This window comes from Anomaloglossus baeobatrachus, chromosome 1, assembly GCF_048569485.1.
Source record: "Anomaloglossus baeobatrachus isolate aAnoBae1 chromosome 1, aAnoBae1.hap1, whole genome shotgun sequence".
NCBI classification, from domain to species: Eukaryota; Metazoa; Chordata; class Amphibia; order Anura; family Aromobatidae; genus Anomaloglossus; species Anomaloglossus baeobatrachus.
Genome location: NC_134353.1, coordinates 352,864,730 through 352,882,517, shown reverse-complemented (window position 1 = coordinate 352,882,517; position 17,788 = coordinate 352,864,730).

The following is a 17,788-nucleotide window of genomic DNA, read 5'->3' as shown; positions in this document are numbered from 1 at the left end:
GTCTAGGTACAACGCAAGAGCAACCTTTAAGAAAAACACAGAACTGAGGATGTTGACCACAGACACAGAATTAAAGAGACACCTCAGAAGACTTATGACGATGGTTAATAAAAGCAAATTCGGCAAGAGGAAGGAAGAAGGACCACTCCTCCTGGTTGTGAGAGACAAAACAGAGCACATATTGCTCCAGGTTCTGATTCATGTGCTCAATTTGCCCATTAGACTGTGGATGGAAAGCCGATGAGTGTGACAATTTATTCCCTAGGTGAAAGCAGAATGTTTTCCAAAAATTAGCAATAAATTACACCTATCAGAGACAATGTCAGATGGGACTCCATGTAAACTGACAATCTCATATATAAAAACCTAGGCTAACATCTTAGCATTAGGCAGAGATGGTAAGGCAAAAAAATGTGTGATTTTGGAAAACCTAATAAAGTTAAACTTTGGCACACTTTAGGGGAAAAAAAGGAAAATAAAGTAATAGTCTTTTCATAATGCTATTTATTTGTTTGAAGAAAATTAATGAACAGACATGCTTGTTCCAACGTATCAGCTGATGCAACAGCCTTTTTCAGGGAACATGTCAATTGATGTGTCTGTGAGTTGACAATGAATAATTATGCACAAAAAAATATTATATTGATTATCGTCTACCTTAGATATCTGTAGGATCAAAAAAGTCACTGAAGTCTATAATCGATAGATGTGGTGTTACAATCTGATTCAGTGTGACGATGATCTAATGGTATTAGGAACCAAAGAAGTCCACGGACCAAAAATTCAGAGTATTCTGTGTAACTAATCAAGCTTAGGGAGAGTCCTCTGTCTTCTGGCTCAGTTACCAACTCTGCACTAATTACTCTCTTGGTCTACAAAACAACACAAGAACTATCTATTACAGAGGCTTCCCCCTACCTCACAGTGTTTGCCATTATCACTGACCTGACGTCATTGCATTTATATTGCATTATAATATAGACAGCAAATAAGAGGCTAAAATTTAACTTTTAATCCTATTAGATTAAAAACGCAGATTGGGTACATGTAACCAATAATTCCCTAGTGTTCTGACATCTCAGACAGTACCAATGTTGTTAGATATGGTAACCAGGGAGCCAAAAGATGTATAGCAAAAATAATAAAAAAAAAAACACAAAAAACATAAACAATAATTGAGTAGATTGTTTAACCCAGAGGGACAGTGGTCCACTAAATGAGTACTAAAAAACAATCAAACAAACTCAATATACATAAATAAAGAGCTGTATATTGGTCCTCAAAGGAGAGACTAACAATATATCCTATTACTCAATATGAGAAAAAATGGGAACAATCTCTCCCATGTTCAGCAGCCTGGGGCATCTCAGGATTTCCTCCGTGTGGGTCCTCCTTGCATTATCAGGTTGTCACTGACCCTACACAGCCCTAAGGAAAATAGCTTATCCTGTTGCCCCAAGCTTCTGCCCTAACAAGGACAGACCACAGCTAACCCTCTCTATTATACCCTTACACCGTTCCTAGCCACGTTCTGACGCATTTCATCATGTAAGAATCATCAGGGGACTCCGGTGTTGTGGTAGAGGTTAGAGGTCTTGTGCCCAAGCTCCCAGAATAACACAAGGGAACCAGAGCAGCAGTGGTAGAGGGTATATAAGCAACATCAGACTAATAGGATTTAGGAATCAATTAGGAAACTCAACAGTGGTGATTCAGGTGTACAGGTGAATCCATATCAAATGTAATGCACAGCAAAACTCCGCTGGTACAGCCCCTTCATATGCCGGTCTCATGGTCTTGTGGAACGCAAACAGCGTGCGTTCCACATTAGGCTCCATCCAGGAAGAGCATCTGGATCTCGCATAGCGATGAACCGGAAGTGCGTCACGCCTAGGGCGGGGCGCTGCTCTGCGATACCACGCAGGCTCCATCCGTGGAGCGCAGATCCAGCGCTCCATTCACAGGCCAGAAGTGATGTAGCGGTGGGCAGGGTTAGCGCGTCACATGCACATCAGCTCATTCACCATACAGTCAGGGTGTGTGTTTTTCTAATCAATCATAGTCTGATGTTGCTTATATACCCTCTACCACTGCTGCTCTGGTTCCCTTGTGTTATTCTGGGAGCATGGGCACAAGACCTCTAACCTCTACCAAAACACCGGAGTCCACTGATGAGTCTTACATGATGAAACGCGTCGGGACGTGGCTAGGAACAGTGTAGGGGTATTAAGAGAGGGTTAGCTGTGGTCTGTCCTTGTTAGGGCAGAAGCTTGGGGCAACAGGATAAGCTATTTCCTTAGGGCTGTGTAGGGTCAGTGAAAACCTGATAATGCAAGGAGGAAATCCTGAGATGCCCAAGGCTGCTGAACATGGGTGAGATTGTTCCCATTTTTTTCTCATATTGAGTAATAGGATATATTGTTAGTCTCTCCTTTGAGGACCAATATACAGTTCTTTATTTATGTATATTGAGTTTGTTTGATTGTTTTTTAGTACTCATTTAGTGGACCACTGTCCCTCTGGGTTAAACAATCTACTCAATTATTGTTTATGTTTTTTGTGGTTTTTTTTATTATTTTTGTTATACATCTTTTGGCTCCCTGGTTACCATATCTAACAACATTGGTACTGTCTGAGATGTCAGAACACTAGGGAGTTATTGGTTACGTGTACCCAATCTGGGTTTTTAATCTAATAGGATTAAAAGTTAAATTTTAGCCTCTTATTTGCTGTCTATATTATTATCCTGAATGGCTTCCCTCTATTTGAGGACTGCTGACTTTACTTATATATTGCATTATAACAAGATTAAGATCAGACAATTGGTGTATCTCTACATGTCTCTCCCCTAGGCATGGAACATTATATGTGCGACCACTAAGTACACATAAAGGACCATGGTCTCATTCCCTGCACATTTGTACCTGTAGTCGCTGTAACCCCAGAGGAGATTCCAGTTTACTCCATTATCTTATACTGACGTTTTTTGGTCCGTGGATGGCTTAGAACATGCACAGGTGGTACAAGTGGACACATACAGTTAGGTCCAGAAATATTTGGACAGTGACACAAGTTTTGTTATTTTAGCTGTTTACAAAAACATGTTCAGAAATACAATTATATATATAATATGGGCTGAAAGTGCACACTCCCAGCTGCAATATGAGAGTTTTCACATCCAAATCGGAGAAAGGGTTTAGGAATCATAGCTCTGTAATGCATAGCCTCCTCTTTTTCAAGGGACCAAAAGTAATTGGACAAGGGACTCTAAGGGCTGCAATTAACTCTGAAGGTGTCTCCCTCGTTAACCTGTAATCAATGAAGTAGTTAAAAGGTCTGGGGTTGATTACAGGTGTGTGGTTTTGCATTTGGAAGCTGTTGCTGTGACCAGACAACATGCGGTCTAAGGAACTCTCAATTGAGGTGAAGCAGAACATCCTGAGGCTGAAAAAAAAGAAAAAATCCATCAGAGAGATAGCAGACATGCTTGGAGTAGCAAAATCAACAGTCGGGTACATTCTGAGAAAAAAGGAATTGACTGGTGAGCTTGGGAACTCAAAAAGGCCTGGGCGTCCACGGATGACAACAGTGGTGGATGATCGCCGCATACTTTCTTTGGTGAAGAAGAACCCGTTCACAACATCAACTGAAGTCCAGAACACTCTCAGTGAAGTAGGTGTATCTGTCTCTAAGTCAACAGTAAAGAGAAGACTCCATGAAAGTAAATACAAAGGGTTCACATCTAGATGCAAACCATTCATCAATTCCAAAAATAGACAGGCCAGAGTTAAATTTGCTGAAAAACACCTCATGAAGCCAGCTCAGTTCTGGAAAAGTATTCTATGGACAGATGAGACAAAGATCAACCTGTACCAGAATGATGGGAAGAAAAAAGTTTGGAGAAGAAAGGGAACGGCACATGATCCAAGGCACACCACATCCTCTGTAAAACATGGTGGAGGCAACGTGATGGCATGGGCATGCATGGCTTTCAATGGCACTGGGTCACTTGTGTTTATTGATGACATAACAGCAGACAAGAGTAGCCGGATGAATTCTGAAGTGTACCAGGATATACTTTCAGCCCAGATTCAGCCAAATGCCGCAAAGTTGATCGGACGGCGCTTCATAGTACAGATGGACAATGACCCCAAGCATACAGACAAAGCTACCCAGGAGTTCATGAGTGCAAAAAAGTGGAACATTCTGCAATGGCCAAGTCAATCACCAGATCTTAACCCAATTGAGCATGCATTTCACTTGCTCAAATCCAGACTTAAGATGGAAAGACCCACAAACAAGCAAGACCTGAAGACTGCGGCTGTAAAGGCCTGGCAAAGCATTAAGAAGGAGGAAACCCAGCGTTTGGTGATGTCCATGGGTTCCAGACTTAAGGCAGTGATTGCCTCCAAAGGATTCGCAACAAAATATTGAAAATAAAAATATTTTGTTTGCGTTTGGTTTATTTGTCCAATTACTTTTGACCTCCTAAAATGTGGAGTGTTTGTAAAGAAATGTGTACAATTCCTACAATTTCTATCAGATATTTTTGATCAAACCTTCAAATTAAACGTTACAATCTGCACTTGAATTCTGTTGTAGAGGTTTCATTTCAAATCCAATGTGGTGGCATGCAGAGCCCAACTCGCGAAAATTGTGTCACTGTCCAAATATTTCTGGACCTAACTGTAGGAGACCACATCCGCCCAGATTTTTGGCCACACATAAAATGATGTAACAGAAGATCCAGTGTGCCCTACACCTCAGGGTGACCAGCCAGGACAAATTCATGATGCTTCCCCAAAACCTTACGGCGAAGGCTCAGGGGAACAAATGACTTGTTGCCTGGAGCCCCTGATGCTGCCTCATCCTGGGCCTCTGCAATCTCTGGCCCAACCTCAGTACTGAGTGCCAACACCACCACCCCTTTCTGCAGGATGGGCACCGGGTTCCTTGTGTGATTCTCCAACTGCAAAACTCCTGGACAACGCATTGGTCTTAGTGTTTTTAAACCCAGGACAGCAGGTAACAAAAAATCAAAACTGTTAAAGAATAATGACCACCAAGCTTGTCTCAGGAAAAAAAACATGCTTGGCAAACTCGAGATACAAGAGATTTTTATGGTCTATAACAGTAACAGGGTGAAAGGCCGCCTCCAAAAAGTGTCACCATTCCTCAAATGCCAACTTGATGGTGAGTCATTCCCTATTACCTATGTCATAGTTATATTTGGCTGGGGACAACTTTTTAGAAAAGAAGGCACATGTTCAAAGTTTACCAAGTGGCGGACCCTGAGATACACAGCCCCACCCCTTATTCAGAAGCATCCATCTCCACTGTAAAAGTAAGTGACACATTGCGCTATACAAGTCGTGATGCTGACGCAAATATTTTTTTCAGACAATTGCATATAAAGCACTTTCAGACCAGTCATAAAAGTCCATACCCTTTTTGTCATATCAATTAGAGGTCTCGCTATGGCAGAAAAATCCTTTATAAACTTTCTATAATAATTGGCAAAACCCAAGAACCGCTGCAGCGCTTTAAGTTTTTCAGGATGGTCCCAATTTAAAATAGCCTGTAACTTGGAGGGATCCATCCTAAAGACAGAGCCAGAAATAATGTAACCCTGAAACGGTAATTCCTGCATAGTGAATAAACATTTCTCAAGCTTGACGTACAGTTTGTGTGCCCTACGTATATGTAATACCTATTTTCCATTATCCAAGTGTGAGCTGAGATCTAGAGAGTAAACAGGTGAGTGAAAACATCATTTAAAGCAATTAAAGGCTTCTCTCACATTAGTCAATATGAAGTTCATGAATAGAGTTGAGCGCGGTTCGCGGTTCGAGATTCTCCAGTTCGCGGCTCGAGTGATTTTGGGGCTGTTCTAGATCGAACTAGAACTCGAGCTTTTTTGCTAAAATTCGATAGTTCTAGATACCTTCGAGAACGGTTCTAGCAGCAAAAAGCAGGGCTTTTTACAGCTACAGTGTGCAGGAGCCATCGCTGGCAGCCTGCCAGAAGCTCGTAACCAAGATAAACATCGGGTATCCAAGCAAAGCGCTTTGGTTAGTAACCCGATGTTTATCCTAGTTACGTGCAGGAAGCCCACACTTCCCCGCTCAGCTCGCTCCGCCCCCTCCTGCCCGCGGCATGTACACACTCACACACACACACACAAGCACACACACACACTCTGGACACACACTCTGCACACATGGTCCCGCTCGGCTTACCTGCGGTGATGAAGTCCCACCATCCCGACCTCAGCGCTGTCACTGTCTTCCATGGCCGCCGCTTGTCACATCACCTTCTCTCGCTTCCGACCCGAGACTGACTAGCGGTGACGTCACGGGCCTCTCGCGATACTTAGCTGTGAAGGTCATTGAACTCAGTGACAGGTGCTGTTGGCAGTGCAGGACATCAGCGCAGGTAATGTACCTCGCTGACAGCAGCACTTGTCATGCCCTGCAGTGACCTGGGCTGACCTATTGATGTTAGCTCAGGTCACTGCATTGCTCTCCCAGCCAATGGGGAACATTCTGCTCTTCATTGACTGGGACAATGTGGATCGTCATGGCAACCCCTTGGATTACACCAGACCTGGATTTGTTTTTCTTTCTAATAAATTGGTTAAAGAGGGAATGTTTTGGGGAGTGTTTTTTCAAATAAAAATGTGGTTGTCCTCTATTTTTTTTTATTACTGACTGGGTTGGTGATGTCGGGTATCTGATAGACGCCTGACCTCACCAACCCCAGGGCTTGATGCCAGGTGACATTACACATCTGGTATTAACCCCATATATTACCCCGTTTGCCACCGCACCAGGGCGCGGGATGAGCTGGGGCGAAGCACCAGGATTGGCGCATCTAATGGATGCGCCACTTCTGGGGCGGCTGCGGCCTGCTATTTTTAGGCTGGGGAGAGTCCAATAACCATGGACCTCCCTAGTCTGAGGATATCAGACCCCAGCTGTCTGCTTTACCTTGGCTGGTGATCCAATTTTGGGGGGACCCCTACGTGTTTTTTTTTTTTAATTATTTATTTAATTTAAAATAACAGCGTGGGGTGCCCTCAGTTTTGGATTACCAGCCAAGGTGAGGTTGCCAGCTGTGGTCTGCAGGCTGCAGCCATCTGCTTTACCCTAGCTGGCTACAAAACTAGGGGGAACCCTACGTCATTTTTTTTTTTTTTCATTTTTTTGGCTAAATACAAAGCTAAGCACCCCTTAGTGCCACATGAAAGGCACCAAAGGGTGCAAAATTACAAAATGCAGGAGAGTGGGACATTATGTGTCTTTCTGCCATTATAATGACAGAAAAGACTGATATGAAGTGCACAAGCACAAGAAAATCACCAGAGCGCTCTACGCTGTGAAAAGCAGTAGAAAATGGCACTGGAGTGAACATGTGACCGCCTCATGTAGGATTAAGCTATGGATCCTGGGTAAATTTATGTATTTACCCTCATTCAGTTTTTTTGCAGTACACAAAAAAACGGAAGGCACACGGATGACAAACAGATGACATACGGACCGTCTACGGAATGGAAACGGATGCCACACGGATGCACCCGTGAAAAAAAAGGGACTGTTTTATGCAGACCGCAAAAGTGGATCGGTCGTGTTAATGTAGCCTTATTCTGATCTGCCGTTTATAAACAGCAGGCAGAAATAAGTGAATAACGCCCCCCGGTGTCAGAAAATCTCCGGGGTTTCAGGGCTAGCTGAGACCCTGGAGATCATGATTCAGGACGGTTTTTCCGGTCCCCGCTCACGTGATCACCGGTATACACCGTACACCGATGATCACGTTACAGTAAATGACAGCGCCGGTAAAAATTTATTTATCTCCCATCTGGCATGAACAAACACTTCTCCACTTCTTCTCCACTTCTTCTCCACTTTTTCTCCACTTCTTCTCCACTTTTTCTCCATTTTTTCTTTACTTTTTCTCCATTTTTTCTCCACTTTTTCTCCTCTTTTTCTCCACTTTTTCTCCATTTTTTCTCCACTTTTTCTCCACTTTTTCTCCATTTTTGTCTCCACTTTTTCTCCACTTTTTCTCCACCTTTTCTCCACTTTTTCTCCATTTTTTCTCCACTTTTTCTACATTTTTTCTCCACTTTTTCTCCACTTTTTCTTCATTTTTTCTCCACTTTTTCTCCACTTATTCTGCATTACACTTATTCTGCGGTACACGGCGATACACAAATGTGCACCGTGTACCGGAGAGATGCACTCGCATGTCCTACATGACGCGTCATAGTCATGTGACCAGTCTGTAGCCAATCAGATAATAGCCACGTGACTGGTCACATGGCTATTTTGACGTCACGATAGGTCCTGCATCTCTGCTGGCAGTGCCGGTCACCGGGAGGATTCAGCGATCATCGGATGGAATAGCGGCAGGAGACAGAGTGCAGGAGGGATCGCGGGGATCGGTAAGTGTTATGGCAATGTTTATTAACTGTATGTGTACATTTATAATGCATTTTTATGTGTTTGTGATTGCCTCCCATTATAGGCTATTGTAGAAAGAGAAATTTGTCAGCTCACCCCTCTTCACTCCTGGACTCTGCACCGATGCAAGGAACGCCCTGGCCCGGGCGGAGACGAAGGCAGCAAGAATCAAATATCCAGCATCAAGGAGGATAAAAATAAAACTTGTATTTATTTGTATAAGTATAAAAACATACAGACTGTGCAGTGGACACAGAGGCACAAGTGCAAAAAGTGGATCTATCCGACGCGTTTCGACCAGAGAGTCTTATTCATGGCATGTGAATAAGACTCTCTGGTCGAAACGCGTCGGATAGATCCACTTTTTGCACTTGTGCCTCTGTGTCCACTGCACAGTCTGTATGTTTTTATACTTATACAAATAAATACAAGTTTTATTTTTATCCTCCTTGATGCTGGATATTTGATTCTTGCTGCCATTATAGGCTATTGGTTCGAGTTCGGTTCGTCGAACGTTCGACGAACCGAACTCGAACGGGAGCTCCGTTCGGCAAACCAACCTCGAGCCGAAACGCGACCAGTTCGCTCATCTCTATTCATGAATCCAACATCAGGGCATCACTGAACAGTGATGATGTTCGTAGTGAGAACCTTGCTGTCCATCTCCAGTTTGCTAAAGATAACTTGCACATGCCAGAAAACTATTCAAGGAAAATTCAAGTATAAAAGTAACAGCTTTCCATCAGCTGGCTGTCAGAATCTTTGACGTTCAAGAAGAACAGCTGAGTTCATGAAGAGGGCAGAGGAAGACGGCGGTGAAGCCTGGCTTAGGCAGTGCCTGGAGGTGCCCAGGTGGCCAGCAGAAGCGGAGGAATCGATGGAGTGGGATGCTGCTGTGATTCAACTTACTGCTCCAGAAGAAATGGCAGCACTGAGAGTACAGATCCCTGAATGAAGGTGGTCCCAGTGACGCAGCTTCCCTCCAGCTTCAACGCGAGAGAACAGAGCAAGCTCTGATGCTGAAGACTGCCCGCCTATCCTTCTGCTAAGGCCATGATGTGGCCAGGAAGAGCAAGAGCGCTTCATCTAGTTGGCGCCGCCATAAAAGCTAGGCACCGACCAAGGGATTTGAAAAGCCCAGCAGGAGCTAGGTCTCGCCAGCAAGGATGATCGTTCTGGAGGTCGGAAGAGCGACGGGGACCTCCTGGTCCCAATCCCCATTTGAAGAAGAGGATGTGCCAGCTAAAGCACAGCTCTGCAGAGGAGACTGGATAACCATAAGAGGACCGAGGATCACAGAGCACAGGAATGGGTGAGATGATCAATGTTCCCTTGTCTTTCTTGTGTACTGGCCCTCTTTCTGTTAGCATAGAGTCACTAGTAAGGAAAGTGCTAGGAGATCTGTTAGCAGCGGAGCAGGGGCTAGGGAGAGTAGTACAGGCAGTAGTGGTAGTCAGGAGTCAATGTTATTGCCTGGCTATTTATTTAAAGAGGCTTTGACATGTGACTTGTCCCCCCTGGGGTTTCATTTGCTGCTGCCATTTAAAAAAAAGATTTATAGAGGGGAATTTACTGATTTGTTCTCTTTACTACGTCTAATAGAAAAAAAGTTAGAAAAGATGAGAAGACGGATTTAGATAACAAAAAGAAGGGTTCCCCTAAATCTTTTTATAACTGGCTGCAGGCATTCTGTATTTTTTCCTCAGTATTAGGAAAAAGGAACCTGGCAGTCTGTTTGGGCCTATTTCAACACCTTGATAGCATATTAGAAGCATATTGCAATTTCTGTGGAATTGCATGGCTGAATTATGATGAGAGTTTTGTCAAAAATTAGTCATTCACGGCAACATGCTATGAGGCCAAAAAGACATTGATCTTTGGCTGAATCTCATGCTTCCTCAGAGGAGTAATCTTAATAGATTGATTACTAATAATCCTAATGTAAAAAGAGGATTCTGTTTCGCATTTAATGAGTTGACATGTCAATTTGCATCTAACTGTAGATTTCTGCAAGAGGGCTTCTTTTGTGGGGGCAATCATGCCGCCTTCAAATGTTTAAAAAAAACAGAGCCAGGGTACACAACAAAAAATGTATCTTGTTGAAAGACAAATCTCCGTCCCAGTCTCAGGTCTTTTGCAGATTTCAACAGGTTTTCTTCAAGAATGGTCCTGTATTTATCTCTATCCATCTTCCCATCAATTTTAACCATCTTCCCAGTCCCTGCTGAAGAAAAGCCGGCCCAAACTATGATGCTGCCACCACCATGTTTGACAGTGGGGATGGTGTATTCAGGGTGATGATGAGCTGTGTTGCATTTATGCCAAACATATCGTTTCTCATTGTGCCAAAAATGTTCGATTTTGGTTTCATCTAAAGAGAGGACCTTTTTCCACATGTTTGGTGTGTCTCACAGGTGGCTTGTGGCAAACTTTACATGACACTTTTTGTGGATATCTTTGAGAAATGGCTTTCTTCTTGCCACTGTTCCATAAAGGCAGTATACGATTCATTGTTGTCCTATGGACAGACACTCCCAACTCAGTTGTAGATCTCTGTAGTTCATCCAGAGTGATCATGGGCCTCTTGGCTGCTCTGATCAGTCTTTTCCATGTTTGAAATGAAATTTTTAAGGGATGGCTGGGTCTTAATAGATTGGCAGTGGTATGATACTCATTTCATTTCAATAAAATCACTTGCACAGTGCTTCTTGGGATGTTTAAAGTTGTGGAGATCTTTTTGTAACCAAATCTGGCTTTAAACTCCATAACAGTATCACGGACCTGCCTGTTGTGTTCCTTGGTCTTCATTATGCTATCTGCGCTTTAAACAGAACACTGAGACTATCACAGAGCAAGTGCATTTATACAGAGACTAGATTACACACAGGTGGCTTATATTTATCATCATCAGTCATTTAGGACAACATTGGATCATTCAGAGATCCTCAATGAACTTCTGGAGTGAGTTTGCTGCACTGAAAGTAAAGGGGCTGAATAATATTGAATGCCCTAATTTTCAGTTTATTTTTTTTTTACAAAAGTTTAAAATAAGCAATACATTTTGTTCAACTTCATAATTGTGTCCCACTTGTTGTTGATTTTTCACCATAACATTAAAATTTTTATCTTTATGTTTGAACCCTGAAATGTAGGAGAAGGTTGAAAAATTCAAAGGGGCCGAATACTTTCGTAAGGCACTGTAATTGGCAGGAAAAAGACAACTTTAAAGAACCTGCAGTAATTGTTAGGGCTGTTGAATTTTAGTTTGCAGATTTTTCCTATTGGTAGGGTTTTTTTCTAGAAGGTTGTACAAGGCCACCAAGGGAGTATTGTCTACAGGAGCACATATTTGTTTGACTCAGTAGCTTAAGGAAGATTTGTTTATGTGGTTTTATTTTTGCTGGAATTTTAATGGTAGAGCAGTTTGCGAGGAGGCGTTTAGGAATTCTGATGATTTGCAGTTGTTTTTTGGTCATGGTAACTTTGTGATTTTTCCAGGGAAAATTTTTATTTGACTCTTGGCATGGTTCTTGGAAGGTTAAAAGTGTTATGGGTAAGTGTCGCAGCTATATCTTTATTCCCAGTTCTAGTTTTACTTGAGGTATGGGGTGACAGGTTGGCAAATCAGAGAATTTTATTGTTATCTGATAGTAAGAATTTGGTATTTACCATTAATACAATGGCTGCTCGATGTTGTTGGGGAGTTGGAATTTTGAGGCAGTTAGTCTTGACTTGTCTTAAACATAATATTTGGGTAAAAGCGTGGTTTGAATCAGGTAGGATTAACAAATTGGGAGATGCTCTTTATCGGTAGGATCTCGAACAACTTCTGCATATTGCTCCAAAGGCAATTCCTCTTGGAAGTCCTTGTCCAGAGAGTTTATGGAATGTGGTGATAGATTAGTTCCTTTGATCATTAAGGCCTTGTGCGCACTAGGCGTTTTTGCCGCATTTTTAGCGGCGTTTTTTACCGCGTTTTTGTGCTGAAAACGCAGTGACATTGCTTCCCCAGCAATGTCTATGGGTTTTCAGAAGTGCTGTCCTCACACAGCGTTTTTTTGTAGCTGCGTTTTTGTGGTGACCACAAAAATGCAGCATGTCAATTATTTCTGCGTTTTTCACTGCGTTTTTCACCCATTGAGTTCAATGAGATGTTCAACAACGCAATGAAAAACGCATATAGCCGCGTTTCTATGACTAAAAACGCAGCTATAAACGCAATGGGTGGGCAGTATAGTGACGTGTACAGGAAGAGGATTCCTTCTGTTGGTAAACACAGAAGCATGAATCCTCCCGGTACCGTTACCGCTGCGTCCACCTCCCGTCCTGTGCATGTCAGCTCCGTGCGGCGCCATGTCTGGGCGGGAGGTGGAGGCAGCGGCGAAAACCAAAGTGAACAGTAGAAAAAAAAAAAAAGTCATATATACTCACCTGTCTGCAGGGTCCCGGTGCCATGCCCGCTCCCAGCCCCTGTCTCGGTACCGCCGCTCTGGCTGTGTGCAGTCTCCCCGGGGCAGGACCTTGCTTGCAGGACCTGGCGGTGGATCACCTGATGCAGTCACCTGACGCATCAGCTGATCGTAGTCTCGCCGGCTTTATCGCGCCCGGCCGGCTATCAGCTGATCCTGCCGTCAGGGGACTTCATCAGCTGATTACCGGCAGCTCCTGCAGCGATCGGACGGGATCAGACTCCTGTCCAATCGATCGCTGCAGGAGCTGCCGGTAATCAGCACAGAACATAAGTGAGTATTATTTTTTTTTTTCTACTGATGCATCAGCTGATTGTATAACCGGCTTTTATACAATCAGCTGAAGTGTGATGTGGTTCAGGCACTTGATCCTGACACATCATCTGATCGCTTTGCCTTCCAGCAAACCGATCAGATGATATTGGATCCGGATTGGACGGCGCGGGACCCTGACCCAGGATTACTGCGGAGGGGGGTTCTTTATTTCAATAAAGATGGAGTCACTAATTGTGTTGTGTTTTTATTTCTAATAAAAATATTTTTCTGTGTTGTGTTTTTTTTTTTATCATTACTAGAAATTCATGGTGGCCATGTCTAATATTGGCGTGACACCATGAATTTCGGGCTTAGGGCTAGCTGATAATATACAGCTAGCCCTAACTCCATTATTACCTAGCTAGCCACCCGGCATCAGGGCAGCTAGAAGAGTTGGATACAGCGCCAGAAGATGGCGCTTCTATGAAAGCGCCATTTTCTGGGGTAGCTGCGGACTGCAATTCGCAGTGGGGGTGCCCAGAAAGCTTGGGCACCCTGCACTGTGGATTCCAATCCCCAGCTGCCTAGTTGTACCCGGCTGGACTCAAAAATTAGGCGAAGCTCACGTCATTTTTTTTTTTAATTATTTCATGAAATTCATGAAATAATTAAAAAAAAAAGGGCTTCTCTATATTTTTGGTTCCCAGCCAGGTACAAATAGGCAGCTGGGGGTTGGGGGCAGCCCGTACCTGCCTGCTGTACCCGGCTAGCATACAAAAATATGGCGAAGCCCATGTCATTTTTTTTTTCTTTTTGGGCAAAAAACTGCATACAGTCCTGGATGGAGGATGCTGAGCCTTGTAGTTCTGCAGCTGCTGTCTGCTCTCCTGCATACACTAGTGAATGGAGGATGCTGAGCCTTGTAGTTCTGCAGCTGCTGTCTGCTCTCCTACATACACTAGTGAATGGAGGATGCTGAGCCTTGTAGTTCTCCAGCTGCTGTCTGCTCTCCTGCATACACTAGTTCTGCAGCTGTCTGTCTGCTCTCCTGCATACAATGAACATTTTGAAGAAGGAAATGACATCAGACCTTTTTTTTTTTTTTTTTTCATCAACAATCTTTAATGGCATTGTGCACTGATTAAAAACGCAGTGAGCAAAAACGCAGCAAAAAACGCACCAAATCGCGGCAAAAACGCATGCGTTTTTGTCGCGTTTTTTAGCCGCGGGTGCGTTATTTGAGACAAAAACGCACATAAAAACGCAGCGTGAAAAAAACGCCTAGTGCGCACATACCCTAAGAGGTCTATGGCTGATTCAACATGGGCCATGTATTCCGCCACATGGTTAGAATGGCAGAATTTTTGTGCTGTATGCAAAGTTGATTGTTTTCAAAGTATTGTGAAATTGGCATTAAGTTTCTTGGAATTTTTGATTAAGAGAACTTTAGCTGTAAGGTCAGTTTCTAATATTTTTTTCAGGGGTGTCGTTTTTTTGAAGCTGCATTATCTGTTGTCATTGAAAAAAATGTCCTGGTGCAACAGGCATTGAAAGGTTTTAGGAGGAGTACGTGGATGCCAGATAATCATAGGCCGATTTCTGTTAGCTTGTTGGTGCTGTATTGTGGAATACGTTGCTGTCTGTTTGTTTTAATATTTTTGAATCAACAGTCTTTAGAGTAGCATTCATTTTAGCGTACTTCGAAACTTTTAGTATTAGCAAATTGGTTTCGGTAAGTAGGACTAAGTTGTCGTGATTACTGTTTTCGGACGTTTTTATGACTAATAAATCATTGCTTATTTTAGCTGGTAAGTCTAAGTCTGATCAAGATGGTTTTGGGACACAAGTCAGGTTATTTAGGATAAAGAATTTGGTTATCTGTCCTATTTTATATGTTAACAGTTGGTTGTGAATTAGACCTGCATATGATGGAGTGTTTCTGCTCCATCAGGATGGGAGTCCAGTGACAGTTTTTCAGTATAATTAAGTTTTTACTATATGGAGAGAAGGTATGCACACCAGTGACTATGTAAGGGGAATATATGAAAAGCAGAAACTGCTGTGTGAATACTGACATGAAAAATCCAATAGCTATATGTAAGAATGAAAATATGAAAAATGGAATCTGCATTACTGCCATGAACATATGAATAAAGAGAAATTTAGCTATTGAATTGATCAAAGCAACAGAGCCCCAACACTACGCCAAAGTATTTCTCTACGTTGGGGTCACTAGCTAGTGTGTGTCCTCTCATGCAGTTAAAAAAACTTACCGTGTATGGGAAGCTGAGACCCAGGCTATATATGCATATAATGTGGACTGGCTATTGGGGGGGCCAGGTTCACAAACGAAAAACTACAAATCAATCAAGAAATAACGTCTGGAACACCATTCTGAGTCTGAACTGAGTGCAAAAACCTAAAAAAATCTACACTATATGGAGAGAAGGTATGCACACCAGTGACTATGTAAAAGAATATATGAAAAGCAGAAACTGCTGTGTGATACTGACATGAAAAATCCAAAAAGCTATATGTAAGAATGAAAATATGAAAAATGGAATCTGCATTACTGCCATGAACATATGAATAAAGAGAAATTTAGCTATTGAATTGATCAATTCAACAGAACCCCAACACTACGCCAAAGTATTTCTCTACGTTGAAGTCCCTAGCTAGTGTGTGTCCTCTCATGCAGTTAGAAACTTACCGTGTATGGGAAGCTGAGACCCAGGCTATATATGCATATAATGTGGACTGGCTATTGGGTGGGGTCGGGTTCACAAACGAAAAACTACAAATCAATCAAGAAATAACGTCTGGAACACCATTCTGAGTCTGAACTGGGTGCAAAAACCTAAAAAAATCTACACTATATGGAGAGAAGGTAGGTCTTACCTGCGTCCTGCGGCTCCCAGCCCACAATGCGGAAGGAAGGAGGTGGGCGGGATGTTTACGTCCCGCTCAGCTTCGCCCCTCCGCTTCTATTGGCCGGCTGCCGCGTGACGTCGATGTGAAGCCGAATGTCCCTCCCACTCCAGGAAGTGAACGTTCGCCGCCCACATCGAGGTCGTATGGAAGGTAAGTACGTGTGACGGGGGTTAATCGTTTGTGCGGCACGTTCAACAAATTGAACGTGCCACACATACGATGGGGCGTTGCAAATCGCATACGATATCATATGCGAAATTGCAACGTGTAAAGCAGGCTTTAGTCCTTGGCATGTGGGAAAAGTCATCAGCCTTGCTGGCGGACTGGTTTTCTGGACTGTTTGTATGGATGATTTAATAAAGAATTGGTTTATTTATGGATTATTTTGAGATTTATTAATTATTTATGTAACCCTTAATAAATATCATGGCCATTTAATGCTATTTTTAATTATTTAGGTGTCGTGCTTCCTTATTTAATATGTAGGTCTTGTGTTGTCATGTTTAGGGCACGGTATCTAGTATACCATAGTGAATACATGACGGCACAGGCCTCAATTTTGTGGTTTTATAATGGTGATTGTTTTTTCTGTGTTAAGGTACTGTAAGAGTTAATAAATTAGTTGGTGGATATGTGGAGATCTGTTGTTTTTTTTTACGGTTTTGCGAGCCCATTTTTTCTATCAGCTGATTGGTTCAGCTGTTAGAAAAGTGCAGGAAATTTAAGTATAAAAGAATCGGCATTCCATCAGCTGGCTGTCAGAATCTTTGAAGTTCAAGAAGAACATCCTCCCTCCCTTGAGAAAGGCATCCTGAAGACTGCACTCATTGTGACGCTTATTAGAGGAAAAAGTTGCCAGGTTTGTTGGTGGACTGGTTTTATGGACTGCTTGTTTGGATGATTTAATAAAAGAAGGGAATTTTGTTTACTTACCGTAAATTCCTTTTCTTCTAGCTCTAATTGGGAGACCCAGACAATTGGGTTGTATAGGCTATGCCTCCGGAGGCCGCACAAAGTATTACACTCAAAAGTGTTAAGCCCCTCCCCTTCTGCCTATACACCCCCCGTGCTCCCACGGGCTCCTCAGTTTTGGTGCAAAAGCAAGAAGGAGGAAAAAGAATTATAAACTGGTTTAAAGTAACTTCAATCCGAAGGAATATCGGAGAACTGAAACCATTCAACATGAACAACATGTGTACACACAAAAAAACAGGGGCGGGTGCTGGGTCTCCCAATTAGAGCTAGAAGAAAAGGAATTTACGGTAAGTAAACAAAATTCCCTTCTTCTTTGTCGCTCTATTGGGAGACCCAGACAATTGGGACGTCCAAAAGCAGTCCCTGGGTGGGTAAAATAATACCTCGTAAGAGAGCCGTAAAACGGCCTCTTCCTACAGGTGGGCAACCGCCGCCTGAAGGACTCGTCTACCTAGGCTGGCATCCGCCGAAGCATAGGTATGCACTTGATAGTGCTTCGTGAAAGTGTGCAGACTCGACCAGGTAGCCGCCTGACACACCTGCTGAGCCGTAGCCTGGTGCCTCAAAGCCCAGGACGCGCCCACGGCTCTGGTAGAATGGGCCTTCAGCCCTGAGGGAACCGGAAGCCCAGCCGAACGGTAAGCTTTGATAATTGGCTCCTTGATCCACCGAGCCAGGGTTGATTTGGAAGCC